Source organism: Zingiber officinale, chromosome 7A, assembly GCF_018446385.1.
Source record: "Zingiber officinale cultivar Zhangliang chromosome 7A, Zo_v1.1, whole genome shotgun sequence".
In the NCBI taxonomy this organism is placed as follows: domain Eukaryota; kingdom Viridiplantae; phylum Streptophyta; class Magnoliopsida; order Zingiberales; family Zingiberaceae; genus Zingiber; species Zingiber officinale.
This window is the reverse complement of record NC_055998.1, coordinates 43,998,701-44,017,888: the sequence shown is the minus strand read 5'-3', so window position 1 is coordinate 44,017,888 and position 19,188 is coordinate 43,998,701.

Here is a 19,188-nt window from a genome sequence, read left to right as displayed (position 1 = left end):
AGGGTCACAATCTTATTAATGGACTTAGTGTCAAGTAATGGCATAAACTTAGGCACGTCTAATAGTATCCTCCCCATCGGAGTCACTGCTATTATTTGTGTGACCGAAGGAAACCAACTCTTAATTTTATTTGTCAAAAAGTTAGGTTGACAAGATAATAAAATTAATGGGATATACCCTCCTTTTACAAATGTTGAATTTGTATACGTCCACACTATCGTGGCATACAAAATTCATGGTGTTTTAAGGTGTTGGTTAATTTAAAATAGTATTGTTTGAGGAATCAATATTATTCTAAATTTAGAGTTCTGACCAAAATTTATTTTGTGATTCTTAGGATGACTTTCAACCCACTGGCCATTAGTCTAAAAGAAAACAGACTTACTGGTCCCAACTATATAGATTGGAAAAGAAACCTGGACATTGCTTTAACTGCTGAGGGCTATAAGTTTGTACTGTCAGAGGAAGGCCCAGAAACACCTAGCAATGATTCTACCCCAGAGGAGATTCAGCATCATAGTAAATGGGTAAAAGCTGATGAGATGGCGCGGTGTTATATCTTGGTTTCGATGTCAAATGTATTGCAACATCAGCATCAGGACTTACCAACAACCTATGATATAATGAACAATCTCAAGGAACTCTTCGGACATCAGAATCGGGCTGCTAGGCAAGAGGCAATGAGAAAACTGATGACAGCCACCATGACTGAGGGGACTCCCGTGAGGGATCATATTCTCAAGATGATGGCTTACTTAAACGAAATACAAGTTCTTGGAGGGGAAATTGATGGGGAAACCCAGGTCGATATCATCCTCCAAACGCTGCCCAGAAGTTTTGAGCATTTTCGCCTGAACTATAATATGAATAAAAGGATGTATTCATTGGCGGAACTTCTGACAGAACTTCAGGCAGTGGAAGGATTGTTTCGTCAACATTCTCAAATTCACTATACTGAAAATGGTTCTACTTCTAAGTCGAAAGGTAAGAAGAAGAAGAAACGAAATGGCTCAGCAAAGAAGGTGAATAAACCTCAAGGTGCAGGACAAAAAGCTGGAATAAAGAAGCCGAAAGGCAAGTGCTTTATTTGCAAGCAGACTGGACATTGGAAGGTGGACTGTCCTCGTAGGAAACAGAACAATAAAGGTATATCTCATACTCTAGTAGTTGAAACATGTTTAGCGGTGTTATCTACCAGCACCTGGTGTGTAGATACGGGAGCCACTGATCATGTCTATAATTCTTTGCAGGAGTTCCAGGAAACCCGGCGACTATTTGATAGAGAGATAACTGTCTACATGGGCAATGCTATTAAGGTGGTGGCTGTTGCAGTGGGAGACGTCTACTTATCATTTGATAGGAATAGGAAATTGGTTTTAAGGAATTGTCTTTATGTACCCAGTTTTAGAAAGAATTTAATTTCAGTTTCTAAACTGTATTTGGATGGATATTCAATTTCCTTTAGTAACAATGTGGTTATAAAGAGAAATAAAGTGACTATCTGTTCTGGTGCATTTGTTGGCAATTTATATTCTTTAAATCCAATTTCTCCCACAAAGAAAAATATGGAAATTAATAACACATCTTCTAACTCTAATAAGAGAAAAGAACCTTCAGAAATGAACCAAACACATCTTTGGCATCTAAGGCTTGGTCATATTAACTTAAGTAGGATTCAAAGGCTTGTAGCCGATGGACTCTTGGGTCCATTAGAGTTGGAAAACTTTCCAATGTGTGAATCCTGCTTGGAAGGTAAGATGACCAAGAGACCTTTTAAGGCCAAGGGTTATAGAGCCAAAGAAGCGTTAGAATTGGTTCATTCTGATTTATGTGGTCCTATGTCTATCCAGGCTAGAGGTGGCTTTGAATATTTTGTCTTTTTTATAGATGATTATTCAAGATATGGATACATTTACCTAATGCGCCGCAAGTCTGAGTGCTTTGATAAGTTCAAAGAGTACAAGGCTGATGTGGAGAAACGTCTAGGTAAAAGTATCAAGACACTACGGTCTGATCGTGGTGGCGAATACCTCTTAGGAGAGTTTAGGAATTACTTATCAGAGGCCGGGATTCAATCCCAATTGTCCGCACCTGGTACACCCCAACAGAATGGTGTGGCAGAATGAAGGAATAGGACTCTTATGGAGATGGTTAGATCGATGATGAGTTATTCAGAATTACCAAATTCATTTTGGGAATACGCTCTGGAAACAGCAGTGCACATTCTGAACTTAGTACCTTCTAAATCAGTATCTTCTACTCCCACAGAATTATGGAATGGGTGGAAGCCCAGTCTAAGACATATTCGGATTTGGGGTATTCCAGCACATGTGCTAAAACAAGATGCTGATAAGTTAGAATCTCGTACAGAAGTTCGTATGTTTCTGGGGTATCCCAGAGGAATGAAAGGCGGTTTATTTTATAGTCCTAAAGACCAGAAGGTCATTGTTAGCACCAATGCCCAGTTTTTAGAAGAAGACTATATAATGGATCACAAGCCCAGTATTAAAATTATTCTAGAAGAACTTAGAGAGGACACGTCTACTTTACTACCAACAGTACAAGATGAAGTACCACAAGAGACTGCAATACGTGTCACACATGATACACAACCACAGACGGTGCCTCGTCATAGTGGGAGGGTTGTAAGGCAACCTGAGAGATTCATGTTTTTAGGTGAGTCTTCGGACTTGATCCCAGGCAAACATGAACCAGATCCCCGGACATATGATGAAGCACTCCAAGATATAGATGCAGTGTCTTGGCAAAAGGCAATGAATTCCGAAATAGAATCTATGTATTCTAATAAGGTCTGGGAGCTTGTAGAACCATTTGATGGTGTAAAAGTCATTGGATGCAAGTGGATCTATAAAAGGAAAAGAGGGACAGATGGGAAGGTAGAAACCTTCAAAGCAAGACTTGTTGCGAAGGGGTACACTCAGAAAGAGGGAATCGACTATGAGGAGACCTTTTCGCCGGTAGCTATGCTTAAGTCTATCCGAATACTCTTATCCATTGCCGCTCATATGGATTATGAGATTTGGCAAATGGATGTCAAGACAGCTTTCCTTAATGGAAGTCTTGAAGAAAACATCCATATGAAGCAACCAGAAGGGTTTATTGAAAAGGGCAAAGAGCATCTAGTGTGCAAGCTTAATCGTTCCATTTATAGACTGAAGCAAGCTTCAAGATCTTGGAACATCCGGTTTAATGAAGTAATCCAGTCATATGGATTTATTCAGTGTCCGGATGAGTCTTGTGTATACAAGAAGTGTAACGAAAGCATGGTGGTATTTATTGTACTATACATAGATGATATTTTGTTAATTGGCAATAATGTCAAGATATTATCAGACGTAAGGGTATGGTTGTCCAAACAATTTGATATGAAGGACTTAGGAGAATGTGCACACATCCTTGGGATCAAAGTTATTAGGGATCGCAATAAAATAATGTTGTGCCTATCCCAAGCTTTATATATAGATACAATCCTTGCTCGTTTTAGCATGCAAAACTCCAAGAAAGATTTCTTACCTTTTAGGCATGGAGTAGCCTTATCTAAAGAGATGTCTCCAAAAACATCAAAGGAGATTGAGGACATGAAGGCAGTTCCTTATGCTTCGACTGTAGGAAGCCTTATGTATGCAATGTTGTGTACGAGACCTGATATCTGTTTTACCGTGGGCATGGTTAGCAGATATCAAAGTAACCCTGGACAAGGACATTGGACTGCAGTGAAGCATATATTAAAGTACCTGAGAAGGACTAGAGATTATATGCTAGTTTACCAAGTAGACGATTTACTCCCTGTGGGTTACACGGATTTGGACTTCTAATCAGATAGGGACAACAGTAAGTCTACATCAGGCTATGTGTTTACTTTAGGAGGTGGAGCCAGTGCATGGAGGAGTGTCAAGCAGAAATGCGTCTTAGACTCAACCATGGAAGCTGAGTATGTGGCAGCCTCTGAGGCAGCCAAAGAAGCTGTATGGCTCAGGAACTTTCTAATGGACTTAGATGTGATTCCTGGTTTGCCCAAGATCATCACAATTTATTGTGATAATAGTAGAGCAGTTGCAAACTCGAAGGAACCATGAGCTCATAAGGCAAGTAAATATATAGAGCGCAAGTACCACCTGATACGAGACATCGTCAAGCGAGGAGAATTTGTCGTCGCTAAGATAGCATCAGCAGATAACCTGGCAGATCCTTTCACTAAGGCCCTTCCGGCGAAAGCTTTTGATCGGCATGTGGAGGCGATGGGAATAAGATGTATGGCAACAGATATGGCAGCTTAGACTTTTAGTATAAGTGGGAGATTGTTGGAGTGTATACTTAAAAGTTTAGCTTTTGTACACATTTATTTTGAAATAAAGAATCACATTGATCAAATGTTTACATTTATTTGTTAAATGTAATTGTTCAATTAATTTATATAGTAGATAACATGGAGTGTGGAGTCACACTTAGAAGATCATGTTGTCAGTTCTCTATAAATTATAAACAGTTGCTCACGACTAAGATGGAAAGGAACAAACCATCAGAATAGACGTAGTGTAATTAAGTATTAGTTTATCTTGACTAATAAATTACACTGATACACTTTAAGTGTATTAAGTAGGATCATTTAGGTAAGTTCTTTTTGTACCGACTTAGTAAAAGAACTAGACCTTAGTTATTATGGAAGTGTGTGCTCTTAATCCTAATATAATAACAAGTATGTATATTTAATATTTATTTCTTTGACTTATCAAAGGGTGATGTTTAGCTCGATAAATCAATATACCCAATAAATTGGGAAATGATATTACTTATACTATGTGTTGTTGATTATAGAAGGAATCTATGTCCTAATTATCTAGGTTGAGAATGTCCCCAAGAGGAGCTCATAAGGATTGTCATGTTAAACCCTACAGGTGGACCTAGTCCAACATGACAATAAAGTTGAGTGGTACTACTCTTGGAGCTAGATATTAATTAAATGAGTTGTCAGTAACTCACTTAATTAGTGGACATTCGTAATCTTAAACACAGGGAGACTAACACACTCATGATAAGAAGGAGCCCATAATGTAATTTGGGATTGGTGCGGTAGTGCAGTAATAACTTTCTAGTGGAATGAGCTATTATCGATGAACTTGAGTTGTGTGTTAGGGGCAAGCACGGGATACTTAAGCTCATCGGAAGGCCAAAACTAATTTCTCCTCTAGGTTCCTGTTGTAGCCTTAATAAAGCCTCAAGTCCATCCAAAGAAAAGCCTATCTTAGTGTCCAAGAAGGGGCCGGTTCATTGCTTGGTGACCAAGCAATGGCCAGCCACATATTCTCTAGAAGTGGCCGGCCCTTGCCTTGGGCAAGGGGGCCAGCCGTAATATTTAAATTAGGAAGGTTGTTTTTGAATTTTTAAATTTCCTCAGATATTTACAATTTGTAAAAAGAGAGATTTTAAAAATTCATAAAATTTTCCTAATTTAAATTAGGCCACAAGGTTTTAAAAAAAAGTTGTAAAATATATAAAACTTTCTTTTAAAAAAAATATTATTAGAGATGTTTTAAATTTTAAAACTTTCCTTTTAATATCCACATTAGAAAAAAAAAGAGTTTGTAAAATTTTATTAGAAGTTTTCTTCTTTTAAAATTTTATAAATATTTTTTCTTTCTTTCCCTTTTAATAAGTGGCCGGCCACCTTGCTTGGTGCCCAAGCAAGAGGCCGGTCAAATAATTAAACATCAACAAATAGTTGTTTAATTAATAAATCAATCTAGGATTGATTAATTAAAAGGAAAGAAAAATAAAAAATTAAAAGGAAATAAGAATGAGTCTAATTTTTTATAAAACTCTTTCCATAATTTTCCGTTGGGAAACTAATATAAAAAAGGGGAAAGGGGAGGCCTTGAAAAACATAACAATTGATATTGTGTTGTTGGAGATCATCAAGTGGCCGGCCCCTCTCCCTCTCTTCCCTTTGCTCTCTTTTGCTCCTTTGTGGTGGTGGTGGCCGAATTCTAGAGAAGGAGGAGAAGCTTTCCGGGTGGTGTTCGTCTTGGAGGATCGTCGCCCACACGACGTCTAAGAGGAGGCGAGCGATACGGCAGAAGATCTCGAGGTTTTTAGCATACAAGGAAGAGGTATAACTAGTATTTAATTTCTACATCATACTAGTTAATTTTTCTTTGTATAAATACCAAATACAAGAGGCATTCGATTCTTATTTTTCGAATTTAATTTCGATGTTGTCTTCTTTTTCTTTTTTCGTTGTGATTTGATTGTTCCTATTGGTTAACCTAGAGTTATATAAAGAAATTAAATATTAACTTTCCTTAAAAGGCTTTGTCTAGTCGGTGGTGGTTGCTCCCATATCCAAGAAGGCCAAGTGCCTCGCCATGCAGCACTGAAAGTCAATTTTGGAAACTAATATTTAATTGAATTTATAACCTAGGTGATTTGGATCAAACGTGTTAAGTTCCGCAGGAGATCCAAATCTAAACATAAAAGAACATATAAGTTAAACTTGGAATCAAACGTGTTAAGTTCCACAAGAGATACAAGTTTAACTTAAAAGAACACATGGTAGCTAGGAAAGGTTCAGATCACGTACAAAATTTTTGTACAGTGGAGTCATTGGGTTTTCTGAGTAGCAACCAACAATTGGTATCAGAGCTAGGGTTTTGCCTCTGTGTATTTGGTATTATTTTAATTATGCACATGTCATATATAATTTAGGCAGGTTAATAGAAAATACTTAGTTTTGGAAAAAAAATACTTTTAAAAAAGAATTTAGCTTTCTAAAAAAACTTTAATTTCCTTTTTCTTCTCATCTTTTTTAAAACCTTATCGTTTTTTTTAAAAAAAAAGATTAACTTAAAAGAGTATTTAGTTTTTGAAAAAGATTACTTTGAGAAAATACTTGGATTTCAAAAACTATATTTGAAAAATCTTCCTTTGAGAAAATACTTAGGTTTCAAAAACTATATTTGAAAACAATTTAATTTGAGAAATTACCAAGGTTTAGAAAAACAAAAATCTTAACGTTTACTTTGACTTAATTTTTAATCTTGTTCTCACCCTTTGAGATATATCAAAATAATTTGAAAAAAAAATTGTAAAGAACTCCCCATCCATTAATTCCTTAAAAAAATTATAATTTTTTTTAAGTAATTACTTTAAAAGAAAATTTTTGAAGATACATGTATCTAAATAATTATTTTGTTTAAGGGAAAAAAATTAAAATTTTAAAATTAGGTAAATTTAATAGCATGAATATAACTCTAGAGTCCAAGCATGTGGAAAATTAATTTGTAAAAATTAATTAGGTTCTAAAAACTTAATTTGGCTTTAAAATTAATTTGGTTAAAAATTAATTAAGTTAAGTTTTGAAAATTAATTTAAAGTTTTAAAAATTAATTTAAATTTTGAAAATCTAATTAAAAAAAGGCCAGCCCGATGCACAAAGCTCTCGCCATGCAGAGTCCTGGGGAATGATCCATTGTACACAGTCTTACCCTAATTTTTGCAAGAGGTTGTTTCCAGGATTCAAACATGTGACCTTTTGGTCATATAGCAACAACTTTACCGTTGCATTGTAACGACCCAAATTTCCTCAATTAGAGTCCTAAAAGTAATTTAAAAATATTTAAAAATGCTATAGAAATATTCTAGGGATTTTTAAAAATTTTTAAAGTATTTTTATATAATTTTTGGAGGTCGTTTGGTATTTTTACTAAACGAAGGAAGTTTCGACAAAAAAATGTCCAAGCCGAGAATTGAACCCACGACTTTTGGCTCGGTCAAAACCCAGCTAACCAGGTGGGCAAACGGATTTTTCTATTTAGGAAAGGCAGCGAATTTATTTAAGATAGGTAACAGAATATTGGATTATAAAAGAGATAAGTTGATGTTGGATTTGTCTGTTTAGAAAAGGTAGCGAATTTATTTAAGATAGTTAACAAAATATTATAAAAGGGATAAGTTGATGTTGGATTTGTCTGTTTAGGAAAGATAGCGAATTTATTTAAGGAGTTAACAGAAATATTAAGTTATAAAAAGAGATAAGTTGATGCTCTGTTTTCCCGTGACTTAACCATTCTCTCCTTCTCTTCTGCGTACGATGGCGGAGCCCGAGCAGAAAATGAAAGGGAGTTAGGGCATCGTCTCCGGCAGCCGGCCAAGGTCCTAGAAGCCCTTTTTGTTCGGTTGTGAGTCCAAGAATCAAGGTAAGTGCTTCTCACCTGCAGTAGGAGTAGTTTCGGACCTTTGTTTTTCTTGAATTTGAAGCATGATAAGCGCTTATAGTGCAGATTTTAATTAAGCTTATAAAGCAGATTTTAATTAAGCTTATAGTGCAGATTTTAATTAAGCCTATAGTGCAGATTTTAATTAAGCTCATAGTGCAGATTTTAATTAAGCCTATAGTGCAGATTTTAATTAAGCTTATAGTGCAGATTTTTATTTAAGCTTATAGTGCAGATTTTAATTAAGCCTACAGTGCAGATTTTAATTAAGCTTATAAGTGCAGATTTTTATGTAAGCTTATAATGCAGATTTTAATTAAGCATTGCAGTGTAGATTTTTCATTAAGCATTTCAATTACAAATTTTGAGTTCCCTATCAGTATTTTGAGTTTAAGAAAAGTATAAGAAAGATAAAGAAAAGAAAGAAAAAGGCCAAGGCCTTAAGTAGATCCCTAAGTCAAGACTTTAGGGAATTTGGCACACAAGGTGCTAAAGAAAATGCCGAGGCATTATATATTAGAAGTATTAAAAGATAACAAGTATTTTACTTTTATCAATGGCACTGTGCTGGACTCTCAGTTGTCCTTGGGTTGGGCTCCCATAGTCGTCCCTAGGTTTAGATAACCTAGTAGTAACGGCATGGCCGACGGTCGACGGTCGACGATCCAAGGGTCGCCAAATGGGCCGCCAAATGGGTCTGGTCATTACAAAAGTAAAAGAACAGTTGCCGGGCCCAAGAGAAGTTGATTATTATTTTGAAGTATTATAAGTATAAGTTTTTGAACAAGTAAAACAATTTTTACATAAGTATAAAGTATTAAAGAATAAGTTTTAAACAAGTGAATTAAAGAATAAGTTTAGAACAGATGAATTAAGTTTCACTTTGTTTTAAAATCAGCAAGCTGAGTTTTCTTTTATGCTAGCATATTATTTAGATTAGCTTACTATTCTTTGCTATTTTCTGAACATGAGTAGCTTTACATGTTTAGCATTTCAGCATGTCTTGTTCTTTTATTAGTAGATGAGTATGAGTAGTATTTCTTTCTGAGAATTCAGTTTTAGACTTCTTCCAATTACATGCATATTCGAGTTTTGTGAGTTAGATAGCGCTTACTAAGCAATTTTACTTATAGTTGCATTTTCCTCTTACTGCAGATAAAGGAAAGGAAAAGTTATAGCAAAGGAAGGCAACAAGGAGGTGCGGATGGATGTGTGATTCCTGGACTATAGAAGCCTTGGGACCTAGCATAAGGATTTATTAAGATTGCCATTTATTAAGAATATATTAGATGAGTCATTTATTCTTCCGCTGCTAGTTAATTGTATGTTTTGAGTTCTCCGAGAGTTTTAGGAATTTTTATCAACATGTGAACAAGGATAGTTAAGTAAAGTTAGTAGTCCAGTAGCGCTCCGCCCTCACAGTCCAGTAGTGAGGAGGGTGGGGTGTTACATGCACCAAGGCTCCCCATTTGAAAATGAATTAAAGTTTTGAAAAGTAACTTAAGTTTTGAAAATTAATTTAAGTTTTAAAAATTAATTTTATGTTTTAAAAATTAATTTAAGTTTTGAAAATTAATTTAAAGTTTTGAATATTAATTAAAGTTTGGAAAATTAATTAAATTTTTTAAAGATTAATTTAAGTTTTGAAAATTAATTTAATTTTTAAAAATTAATTTAACTTTTAAAAATTAATTTAAATTTTTAAAATTAATTTAACTTTTAAAATTTAAATTAAAGTTTTAAAAATTAATTTTAAGTTAAATTTTGAAAAAAAATAATTAAATTTGATTTTTCAGAAATATTTGAATTTAAATTTTGAGAAATGTTTAAATTTATATTTTAAAAAATATTTAAGTTTGAATTTGAAAATTATTGAAGTTTAAATTAGATCAATTGAATTAATTAGGTTTTAGGTTAGATTGAGTAAATTGATTAATTAAATTAGTTAGTTTGAGTTAGGTTATGTAATTAATTAGTTTGAATTAGGTTAAGTAAATTAATTTATTAATTTGAATTAGGTTAAGTAAGTTCAATGATTAATCCTAATATCTCACCCATTTCTAGGTTTTCCATCGAGAAACCTTATAGGTTCTTGTGAGATATTTGATTTTTTATATTCAATTTAAATTAAAATCTAAGGATTAATTTACATTTGAGTTAGACTTAGGTTAATATTTAGTCAGTTAAATATCCATTTCGATAATCGACTTCCAAGTTGTGGCGAGGCAGAAGAGCCTTCTTGGGTATCAGAGAAACGACCACTTCTAGGTAAAGCCTTTTGAGGAAATTAAATATTTAAATTTATTTTAAAAAAATTCTTTGCTAAGTAGTCAAGTGTCGATTAAGCCTAATTCCTTATCTAACCATACTACTCTAGGCAGAAATAAGGAAAGCAGTAAATCAAGTAATTAAGCAAATATATCTAACAATAAAAATGGTCTTTCTATTGTCTCCTCCTAGATCATAGACTCGATAAGGTCTATCAAGGTATTGAATTTGATCCTTGGAGATTCAATATTAATTAAGTCCAACTTGATTAGTTAAGTTAGACTTAGAGACTCATGCTTGGACAAGAATTCTATTTGTTTGATTTACTAAAGATAATTAAGATCTAAATCGATGTTTAACCTTGTGTCTAAATCCGGATCGATTGTATTTGGCCCTTATTTTCCAAGAATCATATCAAGACTTTTGGAACCCAAAGTGAACCGTTCTAATGAATCTTTAAGTTCTTTGATTTGAATTTTCAGAGTGGAATTTTCTTCCTCAAGTTGTTTGCCTTGAGTTGAACTTCCACTTTGAACTGGTTCAGTTAAAGAATTTGGGTTAGTCTCATCCTTAAGGTTTATTATCTACTTTTGGAGTGATTTGATGCAAACATTGGACTTGGCTAGCTTGTGCATCAAACAATTTATTAAATTATACAACTTATCTAATTAAGGAGAACTTACAGTGCTATTCAAACATTCTAAACTAGATATAGATCTGTGGCTTCTCTTAGACTAGGCCTCTGATTTGGTCTCGCACTTAGCTTCAGATTCGATCTCGGTAACGTGAGCTTGTACCAGTAGTGCCAATAAGCTCGGTTGAGTTTGTTCTTCTTCGTTCTACTCTTCCAATGACTCAGACCATGTTACTTTCAAGGCCTTTGATTGGATCATCCTTTTTTTCTTTACCATTTTTTGAACTAGGATGACTAGTTTGGAGGTGATATTTGTCCCCATTTGAATCTAATTCATCTTTGAATTCGGGTTTAATTCTAGGCTTGGACTTTGACTCCTTAGTCTTGAATTTTCCTGCAAGAATGACAATATCTTTCTTAGCTGGGCATGCATTAGTCTGTTCATGTAACTCACATTCAGAAAAGAATTCATCTAATCTAATAATTGAAAGATCCTTGTAAACCTTGTAGCCATCTACCGTAGATGCCCATAAGGCATTCCTAGGAAAGGCTTGTAGTGTATACCTTATAATATCACGATTCTCCACTTTTTGTCTAACGAGTGGAGCCCGTTGAGTAAATCTTCGATCTGGACATATAGTTGACTTGCTAATTCTCTGTTCTGTATTTTGATATTATATAATTTATTTCAAAATAGATCTTTCTTAGATACCTTAGCGTCAGAGGTTTCTTCGTGAAGCTCGATCAATTTTTGCCAGAGATCCTTTGCGCTGTTGAATGGTCCAACTCAGTTAAACTCCTCCTTGGTCAAGCCACACTATAATATTTGAGTGGACTTTGCATCCACCTCGATGTTCCTTTTTGTTGGTTCATCCCATTTGTCACATGTGAGTGGTTCTCCATTTTTGGTAGGGAGTGCGAATCCTGTTTAGATCACAAACCACATCTCCACTTGGGTCTTGAGATGATACTCCATTCAACCCTTCTAGTAACAAAAGTCCTCACAAGAGAAAAGAGGCGACATGAGGTACTGTAGATAAACGAATAACATAAATAAGAATGTACCAAGACTTGATCTTGAATTAGTAGTGCAGAAGAAAGAGAGAGAAATACTGCTCGAGTGGTGTTACACCAACTTTGAGAAATTGTAAAAAAATATATGAGAATTTTGTCAAAAGAGGTTATTTTACCAATTTTGACTTATGATTAAATTTTGAAAATTCAAAATTGAAAAAAAAAAGTGTAAGACTAATTTTTTACTTAACAGAAATATATTTTTTGCCTAAAAAAATAAAAATAAAAAAAGAAATACTCTTATGGTGGTTGCACCAATTCAGAGCACCCCTACTCTGATACCTATTATAGGATCAAAAAGTGTTAGGGGGAGTGAATAGTACTTGTAACTTTTTCACATTTTTTGCAAGAACTCATAGAGAATAACACAGAGTAATAAATGCAGTGGAATAAAATAAAGCACGACACAGGTTGATTTTACTTGGTTCAGAACCTATGACGACTCCTACTCCAAGGCTCACAACCATCGATCACTTTCGTTGGGTAATTCACTATAAGCTCGAAGAATTAAACTGAATATAGAATTTAACTTGTATGAAAATAAAATAATTTACCAACAACTTATTGAAGAAACTTGAGTGTAGTCGTCGGAGAAGAGTTTCGATGTCATAGAGTAGTTTCCGGAGTAGTCCGCTAGAATGAAAGTCATATGAGTTGTTGTCTTTGAGGTGTTGGTTGAACCCTCCTATTATAGCCCTGTCCAGGCGCCTGGAACGGTCCAGGCGCCCCCCCCCCCCCCCCCCCCCCCCCACAAGGATGGCATGGCATGACCTCAATGAAGTTCTATCTGGCAAACTTTATCCATCTCCTGGTACCCAGACCCATCTGAGCGCCTGGACTATGATGTATATTGGCCAATCTATTAGGATGTATACTAAAATCCTAGCTTTTTATATGAATATTTATTTTGAAATGAGAATCACATTGGTCAAATGTCTATATTTAATTAAATGCAGTTGTCCATTTAATTTATATTGTAGATAACATGGTGTGTGGTGTCAAACAGAAGATAATGTTATCAGTTCCTTATAAATTATAAATAGTAGCTCACAACCAAGATGGATTGAGACAAACTATTGGAATGATTGTAGTGTGATTTAGTATTAGTTTATCTTGACTATAAAATTATACTAGTACACTATGTGTGTATTGAGTAAGACCATTTAAGGTTGTTCTTTTTATACTGACTACATAAAAGAACAAAACCTCTATTATTATGGATGTGCACACTCTTAATCCTTATATAATAACAAACACATATACTTAGTATTTATTTCATTAATTTATCAAAGGGTGATATTTATTCAGTTAAATCAATAGGCCGATAAGTTGGGAAATAATATTATTTATATGGTGTGTTGTTGATTATAAAAGGAAACTGTGTCCTAGTAATCTAGGTTGACGATGCCCCTTTGAGGAGCTCATAAGGATTATCATGTAAACCCTGCAGGTGGACTTAGTCCGACATGATAATAAGGTTAAGTGGTACTACTCTTGGAGCTAGATGTTAATTAAGTGAGTTTGTAACACCCACGAAATAATAAGCTATACCTATGGGTATTTTTCTTTTAGAATAAAAGGGAAATGGAAATAGAACCAAAAAGAAATAAAAATAAAGAGAAGTTAAGGTTTGAATCTTGAACCTCCCACAAATGTTAAAGTTAAATTGGTGTATAATAACTACTAGAATCATGAATGACACATGAATAGCAAAGAATGGAAATTATAGATAAAGGTAAAGAGTATGATTAAATAAGGAAACAAGAGAAAGACAAGTGGCTTTCCTCCTCTTTCTCTTGGTTAAGAAAAGAAGCAAGCAAAGAACAAGTTGCCTTTTTCTTCCTTCTTTTGCTATTTTCGTGGGAATGAAGAGAGTGAGAAGATAGAGAAGGCAAGGGGATGAATTGGGACACTTTTCATCCTCATTGGGAATAAATAGGAATGAGAGAAGAGAAGGGAAAGAAAGTTTGGTTAATTCTTCCTCCTTCTTCTTCCTCCTCCTTTTCTTCTCCTTCTTCCTTCTCCACCGAGATCTAAAGCTCTACCTCTCATCTCCGAAATCCAAGCTAAGGTTTCCTTTCTAAGCAAACTAGCTCACAAGAAGGAGTCCTCAAGACCTACTCCCTACAAACAAGAGAAAACAAAAGGAAGAACAAGAAGGGGGAAGCTTTCTTCTTCCTCTTCACAAGGGTACCATCTTCCTTAGAAAAAACAAGCAAGAGGATGTAAGTCTCCCCTCACCTGTGGTACAAGTTGTTTATGTGTTTTCCATGAGGTTAGAATGCTTAAAAACTTAAGGTCACTTCTTGAACTTTCGGCCAAGACATGAATAAAAGATTTAGAGAAGTTTAAGACCTAACTAAGCATGCTCACTATGTTATTATGACATGTATCCTAGGATAGAAGGTTAGTTAATGATCCTATGCTTGTATGCTTACTTAAAACTTAGATCCATGTTCTCAAACTTTCGGCCAAGACATGAATAAAAGATTTAGAGAAGTTTAAGACCTAACTAAGCATGCTCACTATGTTATTATGACATGTATCCTAGGATAGGAGGTTAGTTAATGATCTTATGCTTGTATGCTTACTTAAAACTTAGATCCATGTTCTTAAACTTTCGGCCAAGGTGTAAATAAGAGACCTAGGAAGGCTTAAGACCTAAACTAAACATGCTCACTATGTCCTTATGATATGTACCCTATGATAAGAGATTAGTTTAGTGTTCTTATGCTTGTAGGTTGCTTAAAACTTAAATTCATGCTCATAAAGTTTTCGGCCATGATAGAAATAATTGGCTAGGAGAGGTTAAAAAAATTTAGTCTACCATGCTCATAACTTGCTTTATGATATGTTATGAAGAGTACCTAATGTTTGCACACCTGTATGTTGATTGGAACCTAAATGTATTGCACCTTAGGGTTTCGGCCATGATGGGATTTAAGACCTAGGAGAGCTTAAAAAACTTAGTTTAACATGCTCATGACTCTCCTTATGGCATGATATAAAGCTAACTTAGGGTTATCATGTTTGAATGTGCTTGAAATCTTGATACATGTCTCTCCATGGTTTTGGCCATGATGAGTTTTAGGGTCTAAGGAAGCTTAAAATTAAATCTAGCATGCTCATAATTTCTCTTATGATATGATATGAAGTTAGCTTGATATTCTTATGCTTGTATGTTGTTTGGAACTTAGTTTCATGCCCCAAAGTTTCGGCCACAACCAAGTTAAAAGGCCTAGGAAGCTTAGAACTTAAACTAAATATGCTCATGAGGTTCTTAATGATTTATGATATGAAATTGGTTTAGGGTTCACATGCCTTTATGTTGCTTATAACCTAGATCTAGGCTTGGAACTTTCATCCACTACATGGAATTAGGGTTAGAGACCCAATTATGATTTTACTATGTGTCTCACATGCTATGATATGAAGTAGGAGATGCTAGTCAATATTTTCCATGCATGAATATGTTCCTATGATGTATTATATGCTCATTTATGTGTGCTTATGAACCATGCATGATAATGACTCTTATGATGTGTTTTAGGCTCAAATATGCATGCTTTATGATATGACAAGTAATATGCTCATTCATGTATGCTTATGAACCATGTATTATGATGACTCTTATGATGTGCTATATGCTCAAGTATGCATGCCTTATGACATGATAAGTAAGGGCCTAAGAGTTGCTTCCCTATTAAGTGGGACTAAGAGCACTCTTTATGATATGATAAGTAAAGGCCTAAGAGTTGATTCCCTATGAAGTGGGACTAAGAGCACTCTTTATGATATGACAAGTAAAGACCTAAGAGTTGCTTCCCTATTAGATGGGACTAAGAGCACTCTTCATGATATGATAAGTAACTATGACATGTTATTTTACTTTGTATGGCTTGTACCAAGGGTGGACTCCATAAGCGCCCCTAGGCCGACGGACTATGAACGGGTCTAGTAAAAAGGGATGGGCTCCTTAGTACGCCCCTAGGTCGACGGTCGTAGTACGGACCTAGTTCCTAGTAGGTTCGGGACTAGCTACCCTGTCCTAGGGATTGCGCGCATTTATGTATGTATGTGGTACAAGTCGGGCCCTCATGTTGATATTATGTTCAAGTATTATATGATATGTTTTAAGACATCTTGCACATGACATGACACATGTTTTAAAAGACATCTTGCATGATATAACAAGTTAGGATGTGATATGCTCTTATGATTTATATGACATAATGCTCTTTTATTTATGATATGATATATCATGATGTTTCTTTATGATATGATATGCTCTTATGATTTATATGACATGATGCTCTTTTATTTATGATATGATATATCATGATGTTTCTTTATGATATGATATGCTCTTATGATTTATATGACATGATGCTCTTTTATTTATGATATGATATATCATGATGTTTCTTTATGATATGATATGCTCTTATGATTTATATGATATGATGCTCTTTTATTTATGATATGGTATAGCATGATGTTTCTTAATTGTATGATATGTTATGATGTTCTGTTTACATGACACGATGTTTAGATGATTATGTCTCCATTGTTATATGCTTATGTGATTATGATATGAAATACATTTTTTGTGAGTAGGAAAGGATCTTACTAAGCCTGTGTACTTATAGCTTACTTTCCTTGTACCGTAAATAAAGGCAAAGAATGGATAAACTAGGGGAGCCGCAGGAGAGGCAAGAGATGTGTGTGGTGGTGGCTCGGCTAAGAAAAAGAAAAATACCTGCTTATGTTATTTTATGTTGACATGAACTAAGTTTATTTATGTTAATGTTTCGCATGATTTCATGATACTTATTCAGGTTTATGATAGAATTTGACATCGTGACCTCGTTCATTAAAAGAATATAAAAAAATAAGTACTTCCGCTGTTTTATATTAAAAAGAAGTTTTAATATGCATGTATGTTTCCCCTTACAAGTAACCCCGCCCTACTAGCAGGAGGGGCAGGCGTTACAGAGTTGTCGGTAACTCATTTAATTAACGGGCATACGATATCTTAAACACAGGGAGACTAACGCACTCATGATAGGAAGGAGCTCATATTATAATATGGGATTGGTGCGATAGTTCAATAATAACTCTTTAGTGGTATGAATTATTATTGATGAACTTGAGTTGAGTGTTCGGGTCGAACACAGGAAGCTCAAGTCCATCAGGAGCCAAAACCATTCCTCTTCTCGGTCCCTATTGTAGCCTCTATAAAGCCTCGCATTCACCCATTTTGGTTTTGCTTCCTATCCAAGAAAGAGGCCAGCCACATCCTTGCTTGGTGCCCAAGCATGGGGTCGGCCAAGCCTTGCTTCCTACCCAAGAAAGGGGTCGGCCAAGCCTTGCTTGGTGCCCAAGCAAGGGACTGGTCAAACCAAAAGGAAAAGAAAAGAAAAAAAGGGGCAGATTTTTTCTCAACAGAATTAGAGATTTTCATAAAATGAATTATATTAATTATTTCTTAAGAAATTTTCTAAAAAGAATTATATTAATTCTTTCTTAAGAAATTCTTCTAAAAAGAATTATGTTAATTCTTTCCTAGAGATTTTTCTAAAAAGAATTATGTTGATTCTTTCTTAGAAATTTTATAAAAAGAATTATACTAATTCTTTCTTAAGAAATTTTTCTAAAAAAATTATGTTAATTCTTTGCTAGAGATTTTTTCTAAACAAAAATCTATTACTTTTTCTCCTTTTTTATCTAGGGCAAAGGATTATAAAAGGAGAGGAGGTTGTGTTACAACAATCAACAATTCAATTAAGAGTTGATAAGTTTCTCTCCACAACTAAAAACCCTCTCCTTTCCCTTAAGGTCGGCGCCCCATTCTTTCTTTTCTTTCCTCTAGAGTCGGCGCCCCACTTCTTTTCTTCTTCCCTTTTCTTCCCTCTAGGACCGATGCCCCATCTTCTCTTGGTGGCCAGAGCTTGGAGGAAAAGAAAACGAAGAGATGAAGCACCTTGGTGGCCGACGGTTTGGAGGAGAAGAAGAAGGAGGAGGTGTTCTTTTCTTTGCGTCTTTTGGTGGTAGGCGGCTTGGAAACAAAAAGGGTTCGGGTGTTTTTTTTTCTTGGTAGATCATAGCCCACATGACATCCAAGAAGAGGAGAGGAATACAACAGAAGATCAAAAGGTCTTTTTCTACGAAGAAATGTACAACTAGTTATTTATTCCGCAGTACAACTAGTTTTGTTTTCTTTGTATGGATCCTGAAATACCAACACAAGAGGCTAGCATTTTCGTGTTTTCATTTTTATGCTTCGATTTGTGTTTCGATCTTGTGCTTTGATTAAGGTCTCTGTAATTAAACCTAAGGTTACTGCGAGAAGTTTAAATATTCAATTTCTTTGAAAGGCTTTGTCTAGGAAGTGGTGGATGATCTCATAACCAAGAAGGCCTAGTGCCTCACCTACGACCTGGAAGTTGATCCTTGAAATAAATATTTAATCAACTTCTGTAATATGGTTTAACTTCAGAAGAACACAAGGGTTAAACTTGGAGTAAAAATGTTAAGTTTCGTTTCCAATCCAAGTTTAACTTTGAAGAACAAACTTGGAGTAAAAATGTTAAGTTTCATTCCAATCCAAGTTTAACTTCTGAAGAGCACATGGGTTGCTAGGAAAAGTTCTGTGCTTGTATAAATTTTTTTTTTGTACAGGGGAAACAGAATGGTATTCCAAGTAGCACCCAACAAGTGGTATTAGAGCTAGTTTTCTACCTCTGTGTGTTTAGTTTTCGGTTAAATTATGCACTACTCATACATAAGTTTAAGCCAGATAATAGTAGGATATGCTAGATAGATTAACTCTGTGGTTGCAGGCATCCTAGATCCAATTATTGTAACGCCCCACCCTCCTCGCTATTGGACTGTGAGGGCGGAGCGCTACTGGACTACTAACTTATCTTAATTAGAGTTGTTCACATGTAAAGATCAATACATAAACTCTAAAAACTCAAA